General features: G+C 38.3%; 1 pseudogene across 1 annotated transcript; it reads left to right on the forward strand.

The window, feature by feature from the left end:
* The first annotated feature begins 4,184 nt into the window (after nucleotides 1-4,184).
* LOC117092989 lies at nucleotides 4,185-5,658 on the forward strand (annotated as a pseudogene). Its single transcript, XR_004440993.1, has one exon. The product of XR_004440993.1 is annotated as an elongation factor 1-alpha 1-like (transcript).
* The last annotated feature ends 3,373 nt before the right edge of the window (nucleotides 5,659-9,031 follow it).

The raw sequence follows: 9,031 nt of genomic DNA on the forward strand, positions 1-9,031 counted from the left end.
GAAATTTCTGTGAACCTATAATTCTATAACCATTAAAATATCTTTCAAAATGAAGGTAAAATAAAAACATTGTTCAGACATATAAAAATCCTCAATACAGAAATGTTAAAGATAGTCCTTCAGACAAAAGGAAAATGGTATCAGATGAAAATATGTATCTACACACACAAAAGTAAAGAGCACCAGAAATGTAAGATCTTTTCTTATTTTCTGAAAGATAATTCACACACATACACACAAATGATGAACATGTAACTTTATATCCAGTGAAAATTTCTTTGAAAATATAATACTATTGACAATAGCCCCAAGAAAAATGCAATAATTAGGTGTAAATATAATAAAGCATGCATAGTATTTATATGCTAGAAACTACAAAATGCTGTTGACAGAAATTTTTTAAAGTCTTTAATAAAAAGACATACTATATTCATAGATTGGAAGATAACCCCAAGTGATGTAATGCAATACTAATCAAAAGTTAAGGAAAAATTGTTTACATATATAAAGAAGTTGGTTCTAAAATTTATATGAAAAGACAAAGGAAGCTAGAATAGATAGACAATTTTGGAAAGAAAAACAATGTTGGAGGAATCACATCTTGATTTTAGGACATTATAAAGCTACAGTAATTAAGACAATGTGATACTGGCAAAAAGACAGGCATATTAAATCAATGAAACAGGGTAGATAACACAGAAATAAACTTAAATACAGCCACTTGATCTTTGACAAAGATACAAAAGCAATTCAATGGAGAAAGGATAGCATTTTTAAAAAATGGTAGTATAAAAATTGGTCATCCATAAACAATCAAACAAAATAACCTGGACTTAAACTTCACATTTTATACAAGGCTAACTCAAAAATAGATTATAGATAAAGACAGAAAGCATAAAACTACGCGATTTTTAGAATATCATGTCAGATTCTTAGCAAACTCTTCACCACCAAAAGCATAGTCCATAAAATTAAAAACATGATAAATTGGATGTCATCAAATGTAAAACTTTTGTTTTGCCAGATTATCAAGACAATGAAGATAAGCTACAGAGTGGAAGAAAATATTTGCAAATGACGTATACAACAAAGAATTCGTATGCGAACTATATAAGGAACTCTCAAAATTCAACAATAAGAAAAGAAAACAAATAATTAAAATGTGGGGAAAGATATTTGAAGAACAATAGACATACAGATCAATGGAACAGGCCAGAGAACTCAGAAATAGACCTACAAAAATATGACCACCTGATTTTTGACAAGGGTACAAAAGTAATTCAATGAAGAAAAAATAACCCTTTCAACAAATGTTGTTGAAACAATTGAACATTCATAGGCCAAAAAGAAAAAAAAAAAACTTCATGCTAAGTCTCGCATGTTATACAAAATTAACTGAAAATGGTTCATGGACTTAAGTGTAAAATGTAAAGCTATAGAAGTTTTAGAACATAACATAGGGAAAAACAATTTCACAATCTAGGGCGAGGCAGAGTTCTCAGACTTGAGACCAAAAGTACCATTTATAAAGGGAAAATCTGATGAATTGGATTTCATCAAAATTAAAAACTCTCGTTCTTCAAAAAACTTCATTGAAATGGTGAAAAGACAAACTACAGAGTAGGAGAAAATATTTGCAAAACACATATCCAACAAAGGACTGATGTCTAGAATACATAGAGAACTCGTAAAACTCTACAGTTAAATAAACAAACAATTCAATTAGAAAACGGGCAAAAGATATGAAGAGATGTTTAATGAAAGACCATAGACAGATGGCAAATAAGCACATGGAAAGATGCTCAACAGGACTGGATATGAGAGAAATACAAATTAAAATCACAGTGAGATTCCACCACATGCCCACTGGCATGGCTCAAATAAAATACCAAATGCTAGCAAGGAAACAGATCATCTAGAACTTTTATACGTTTTTGGTGGGAATGCAAAATAGTTCAGCCACTCTGGAAAATGATTTGACAAGCTAAACATATCCTTGCCAAATGACCCAGAAATACCATATCTGGGATAGACAAATGCAAAATTATAATGAGACCTTTCAATACCCTTCCCTCAATTACCGATTAAAGTAAATAGCTAAAAAGTCAGTAAGAATATAGAAGACTTGAACAACACTATTAACTCAACTGACCGAAACTGATATTACAACCAACAACAGCAGATTGTACCTTCTTTTCAAGTGGACATAGAACATTTTATAATATTGATCAGACCTTGGGCTGTAAAACAAGCCTCAATAAATGTAAAAAGATTCAAGATATACAAAATACATTCTCTGATCTCCATGTAAATACATTCAATAACAGAAAGATATCTGAGAAAGTCCCCCAAATATTTGGAAATTAAAATAACACACTTGTAAGTAACCCATGACTTGAAGAAGGAATCAATAGAGAAATTTAAAAGTATTTTGAAATGAATGAAAATAAAAACACGACATATGAAAATCTGGGGAATGTTACTTAGGGGAAATTTATAGCATTAAACATCTGTATTTGAAAAGAAAAAGATTTCAAATTAATGACTTTAAATTCCATTTTGCGAAACTAAGGGGGAAAAGACCAATTAAACCCAAACTCAGCAGAAAAAAGGAAGAGTAAAGGACAGAGCAGAAACTTACAAAATAGATATCAGAACATTGACACAGGAAATCAACAAAACCAAAAACTGATTTTTCATGCAAGTCAATAAAATTGATTAACCTCTAGACAGACAGTTTAGAAATGAGAGAGAGCAAGAGAGCAGGGAAGGAGATGAAAATTACTAACATCAAATTGAGAAACAAGACATAGTAAAGATACTGAATATACAAAAATGATAATGAGGGGATAATCATGAACAACTTTATGCCAATAAATTGGACAACTTAGATGAAATCAGAAAATCCCCTAAAAGACACAAGCTACCAAAGTCCAATCAAGAAGTAGACATGGTAGATATTTTTTAACTTGAATTTCTAATTAAAAACTTCTCCATACACAAAAAACTCCAGTCCCAAATGGCTTCACTACAGAACTTAACTGATTATTTAAGAAGAAATAACACCAAGCATATGCAAACTTTTCCAGAAATTAAAAGAGGAGGAGACGCTTCCTTACTCATTCTATAGGCCCAACATCAACCTGATAACAAAACCAGGCAAAGACATTTACAAAAAAAATACCCACAGACCAATATCCTTTGTGAACATAAACAGAAAATTTCATAACAAAAATTTAACAAGCCAAATCCAATAATAATAAAAGGGTAATACATCATGATCAAGTGAGGTTTATTCTAGGTTAGTTTAACATTTCAAAATCAAACTACGTAATTCACATTAAGAAACTGAAAAAGGAAAACCATATGATCATTACAATAGATGTCAAACTTTCTAAATAAAATTCAATATTAATTAGAAAAATGATCCTAGCAAACAAGGAACTTCCCCAACTTGACAAAGAGCATTTATGAAATACCCATAGCTAACATCATTCTTAACGGTAAAATAGTGTAAGATCAGGAAGAAGAGAAAAATGCCTGCTCTCACCACATCTATACAAATGTGTACCGGTCTAGGTGAGGAATACAGCAAGAAGAAGAAACAAAAGCAATCAGATTGAAAAGGAAAAAATAAAAACTGCTTTTATTCATAGATGTCATAATTGCCTCTATAGAAAATCTAATGGACTCTACAGAAGAAGCTACTAGAATGAATAAGTGAGTTTAGCAAGGTTGCAAAGTAAAAGATCAATATATGAAAAATAACTGTATTTTTATATGTTAGCAATGAAAACCAGAAATTAAAATTAAAAACACTATGTATAATACTATAAAAATATAAACTTGGAGTAAATCTGTCAAACGATGTGCTAAAACTGAACTCTGAAAATTACAAAACATTGCTGAGAAATTGAGGAGGACCTGACCAATGCAGAGAGGCACCGTATTCTTGGTTGGGAGACTCCATATTGTAAATATGTCAATTTTTTCCCAAATTGATCAATAGATTCAGTGCAATCACAGGCAAAATCCCCACAGTCTTTTTTTTTTTTTTTTCAGTAGAAATCGACAAATTGATTCTAAAATTCCTATGGATATACAAAGGACCTAGATGGCCAAAAAGAAGAAGAAAAAATTAGAAGTCTAACACTATCTGATTTCAAGACTTATTATAAAACTACAATAATTAAGCTAACTTTTTCGCAACGGGTTTGCCGCCAGAACAGAGGTGTCGTGAAAACTACCCCTAAAAGCCAAAATGGGAAAGGAAAAGACTCATATCAACATTGTCGTCATTGGACACGTAGATTCGGGCAAGTCCACCACTATGGCCATCTGATCTACAAATGCGGTGGCATCGACAAAAGAACCATTGAAAAATTTGAGAAGGAGGCTGCTGAGATGGGAAAGGGCTCCTTCAAGTATGCCTGGGTCTTGGATAAACTGAAAGCTGAGCGGGAACGTGGTATCACCATTGATATCTCCTTGTGGAAATTTGAGACCAGCAAGTATTATGTGACTATCATTGACGCCCCAGGACACAGAGACTCATCAAAAACATGATTACAGGGACATCTCAGGCTGACTGTGCTGTCCTAATTGTTGCTGCTGGTGTTGGTGAATTTGAAGCTGGTATCTCCAAGAATGGGCAGACCCGAGAGCATGCTCTTCTGGCTTACACACTGGGTGTGAAACAACTAATTGTTGGTGTTAACAAAATGGATTCCACTGAGCCACCCTACAGCCAGAAGAGATATGAGGAAATTGTTAAGGAAGTCAGCACTTACATTAAGAAAATTGGCTACAACCCCGACACAGTAGCATTTGTGCCAATTTCTGGTTGGAATGGTGACAACATGCTGGAGCCAAGTGCTAACATGCCTTGGTTCAAGGGATGGAAGGTCACCCGTAAGGATGGCAATGCCAGTGGAACCACGCTGCTTGAGGCTCTGGACTGCATCCTACCACCAACTCGTCCAACTGACAAGCCCTTGCGCCTGCCTCTCCAGGATGTCTACAAAATTGGTGGTATTGGTACTGTTCCTGTTGGCCGAGTGGAGACTGGTGTTCTCAAACCCGGTATGGTGGTCACCTTTGCTCCAGTCAACGTAACGACTGAAGTAAAATCTGTCGAAATGCACCATGAAGCTTTGAGTGAAGCTCTTCCTGGGGACAACGTGGGCTTCAATGTCAAGAATGTGTCTGTCAAGGATGTTCGTCGTGGCAACGTTGCTGGTGACAGCAAAAACGACCCACCAATGGAAGCAGCTGGCTTCACTGCTCAGGTGATTATCCTGAACCATCCAGGCCAAATAAGTGCTGGCTATGCCCCTGTGTTGGATTGCCACACGGCTCACATTGCATGCAAGTTTGCTGAGCTGAAGGAAAAGATTGATCGCCGTTCTGGTAAAAAACTGGAAGATGGCCCTAAATTCTTGAAGTCGGGTGATGCTGCCATTGTTGATATGGTTCCTGGCAAGCCTATGTGTGTTGAGAGCTTCTCAGACTATCCACCTTTGGGTCGCTTTGCTGTTCGTGATATGAGGCAGACAGTTGCGGTGGGTGTCATCAAAGCAGTGGACAAGAAGGCTGCTGGAGCTGGCAAGGTCACCAAGTCTGCCCAGAAAGCTCAGAAGGCTAAATGAATATTATCCCTAATACCTGCCACCTCAGTCTTAACCAGCGGTGGAAGATCGGTCTCAGAACTGTTTGTTTCAATTGGCTATTTCAGTTTAATAGTAAAAGACTGGTTAATGATTACAATGCATCGTAAAAGCTTCAGAAGGAAAGGAATGTCTGTGGACCATTTTGTTTGTGGCAGTTTAAGTTATTAGTGTTTTAAAAACAGTAATTTTTAAGTGGAAACAACTTGACCAAAAATTTGTCACAGAATTTTGAGACCCATTAAAAAAGTTTAATGAGAAAAAATAAAAATAAAAAAAAATAATTAAGATAGTGTGATGTTGATGGAAAAATAGTCAAATTAAGCAATGGAACAGAACAGAGTCTAGAAATAGACCCACAGATAGAGACAACTGATTTTTGATAAAGGTGCAAAGATAATTCACTGGGAAAAAATAGTCTTTTCAACAATTATGCTGAAGCAATCAGATGTCTATGTGCAAAAATATGAATCTTGGCCGGGCACTTTGGCTCACACATGTAATCCCAGCACTTTTGGAGGCTGAGGTGGGAGGATCTCTTGGGTCCAGGAGTTCAATACTAGCCTGGGCAACATGGCAAAACCCTGTCTGTACAAAAAAACCACACAAAAATTGGCCCAGCCTGGCGGCATGCACCTACTTGGTAGGCAGAGGTGGGAGAATCACTTAAGCCCAGAAGGTCAAGTCTGCAGTGAGCCATGATCACACCACTGCACTCCGACCTGGATGACAGAATGACACCATGTCAAAAAAATAATGAAAAGAATCTTGATTCATACCTCCCACCACTTACAAAAATTAACTCCAAATTTATTGTGTCTAAATACAAAACCTAAAACCATAAAACTTCTAGAAAAAAAAAAAAATGAGAAACTATGTGTGACCTTGGGTTAGGCAAAGATTTGTTACACGCAACACAAGAGCACAACCATACAAGAAAAAATTAACAAATTGCACTCAATCAAAATTTAAAATTTCTGCTCTTAAAAAAAAGGAGAGAGAAAAAAGCCACCGACTGGGAGAAAATACTCACAAACCATATATTTAATAAGGGCCTTGTATTCATAATACATACACATTTTGAAAACTCAATAATGAGAAGAATAGCAATTCAATAAAAAGTGACCAGAGATTTGAACAGAAACTTTACTAAAAAATACAACAAAGGGCCGGGCATGGTGGCTCACACCTGTAATTCCAGCACTATGGGAGGCCGAGGCGGGTGGATCACGAGGTCAGGAGATTGAGACCATCCTGGCTAACACAGTGAAACCCCGTCTCTACTAAAAATACAAAAAATTAGCTGGGCGTAGTGGCGGGCGCCTATAGTCCCAGCTACTCGGGAGGCTGAGGCAGGAGAATGCTGTGAACCCGGGAGGCGGAGCTTGCAGTGAGCCGAGATTGTGCCACTGCACTCCAGCCTGGGCGACCCAGCGAGACTCTGTCTCAAAAAAAAAAAAAAAAAAAAAAAATACAGCAAAGAAGACAAGTAAGTAGGTGAAAAGACATTCCTTGTCATTAGACATTAGGGAAAAGACATTCATTGTCATTAGACATTAGGTCAGGTTACCGTGACTGAGTGTCGGTGAGGATATGGAGAAACTAAAACTTATACACTAGTGCCATATACTGCTTTGGGAGATGGCACATATGTTAGTGTCTTAAAAACTTAAAAAACATGCCCCTGCCGTATGATTCAGTCACTGCACTCTTTAGTATTTGTCCCAAAGAAGGGAAAGCACTTTCTCTACAAAGGCTTGTACACAAATGTTCATGGCAGTTTTATTCATAGAAGCCCCAAAACTGGCAACAACTCAAACGTCCATTAACGAGTGAATGGATAAACAAATCGTTGCACATTCATATACTGGAATACCACTCACCGTTAAAAACATAGCGAACGAATGATACACACAACAACATAAATAAACTTCAATAGAATGCTGTGTGAAAGAAGTCGGTCTGAAGAAAAGACTGGACACTGCATGATTCCATTGATATAAAACTCTAGAAAATGAAATCTCATCTATAGTGATGACAAACAGATCAGCAGAGGACAGTTGATTGGGGTGGGCTGGGGGGATTGCCAAGGGGCACAGGGAAAGTTTAGGGTGATGGATTTGTCCACTATCTTAATCGCGGGGGTAGTTTCATGGGTGTATATGTATGTCAAACATTAAATTGAACATTTTAAATAGGACAGTTCATCATATATCAGTTATACTTCAATCAAGCGGTTAAAATATACTAATACAATTTAAAGGGGGAAAAGTAACTCCAGCCGTCAGCTGCCTTTAACAAGTCGGTTCCGCTGGACCCTGCGCCCCTGCACTAGCCTGGCTTGGGCTCCTGGGTCTGGCATGTTGGCCACCACTGGCTATGTCTTGTGGACCAATGTACCCCGCCTCCTCCAGGTCTCATTCCAGGAAAGTCACTTCAAATTCCACAGATGTGATTCTGGAGCAGGGCAGGGGAAATAAGCGAAGCCCTCAGAGCACAAGACAGGCCAAGTCCAGGCACAAGAGCCTCGGAAACAGCAAGAGGTGGGTGACAAGTGTCATCTTACTGCTCACTCATGCCCTATGATTTAATATAGTTCTGACATTTCTCCAGCTGAGTGGCAGTGAGAGCTGCAGCTGCATGAAATCGGGGGATAAAAGTCGGAGCAAAAGGCCTGAAACTTCGGATCCCTGGCATTTTGCCACCAGCTCTGCCAGAGCCCAACTGGCACAGTACTGGAGAGTGATAACAGGAACAGAGAGAGAGAGACTGAAAATCCCAAGAAACTGCTTCTTCCTTGAGAGTCCCCTGCTGTCTTTTTGGCAGACGGGGCATCAGGGAGAAGCCATCCGGCTGAACAGAGGAGGAGACCCCAGGCTGCTGGCAGTGGAGTCTGGGGGCTGCAATCCCATGTACTGAGCACCTACTATGTACCAGGCCAGGGCAGGCTGCAGGGACGCTGCAGTAAACAAGACAGGTGCAGTAAACAAGACAGGCCCCTGCCCCCATGGACAATCATCCTGATGATCATAACAATAATAATAATAAAGTAACAGTCCCCTGCGCCCGTCACTGGGCTAGGTGCTCCACTCTAGCGGTTCCCATGCAGGGGCCATGTTGTTCCCCAGAGGAAATTTTTGACATGTCTGAAGACATTTTCAGTTCTTATATCCAGGGGTGGGGGGTGCTACTGACATCTAGTGGGTGCAGGACGGGGTGCTGTTAATCACCCTTTGATGTACAGAACAGTCCCCACAATGAGGAATTATCTGGCCCAAATACCTCAGTAGGGCCAAGGCTGAGGACCCCTGCTCCACATTCATTTCTCACTTAACTCTCACAACACAACTGAGGCCCAAGTCACC

The sequence above is a fragment of the Trachypithecus francoisi genome, unplaced genomic scaffold, assembly GCF_009764315.1.
Source record: "Trachypithecus francoisi isolate TF-2019V2 unplaced genomic scaffold, Tfra_2.0 Lachesis_group12, whole genome shotgun sequence".
Lineage (NCBI taxonomy): Eukaryota > Metazoa > Chordata > Mammalia > Primates > Cercopithecidae > Trachypithecus > Trachypithecus francoisi.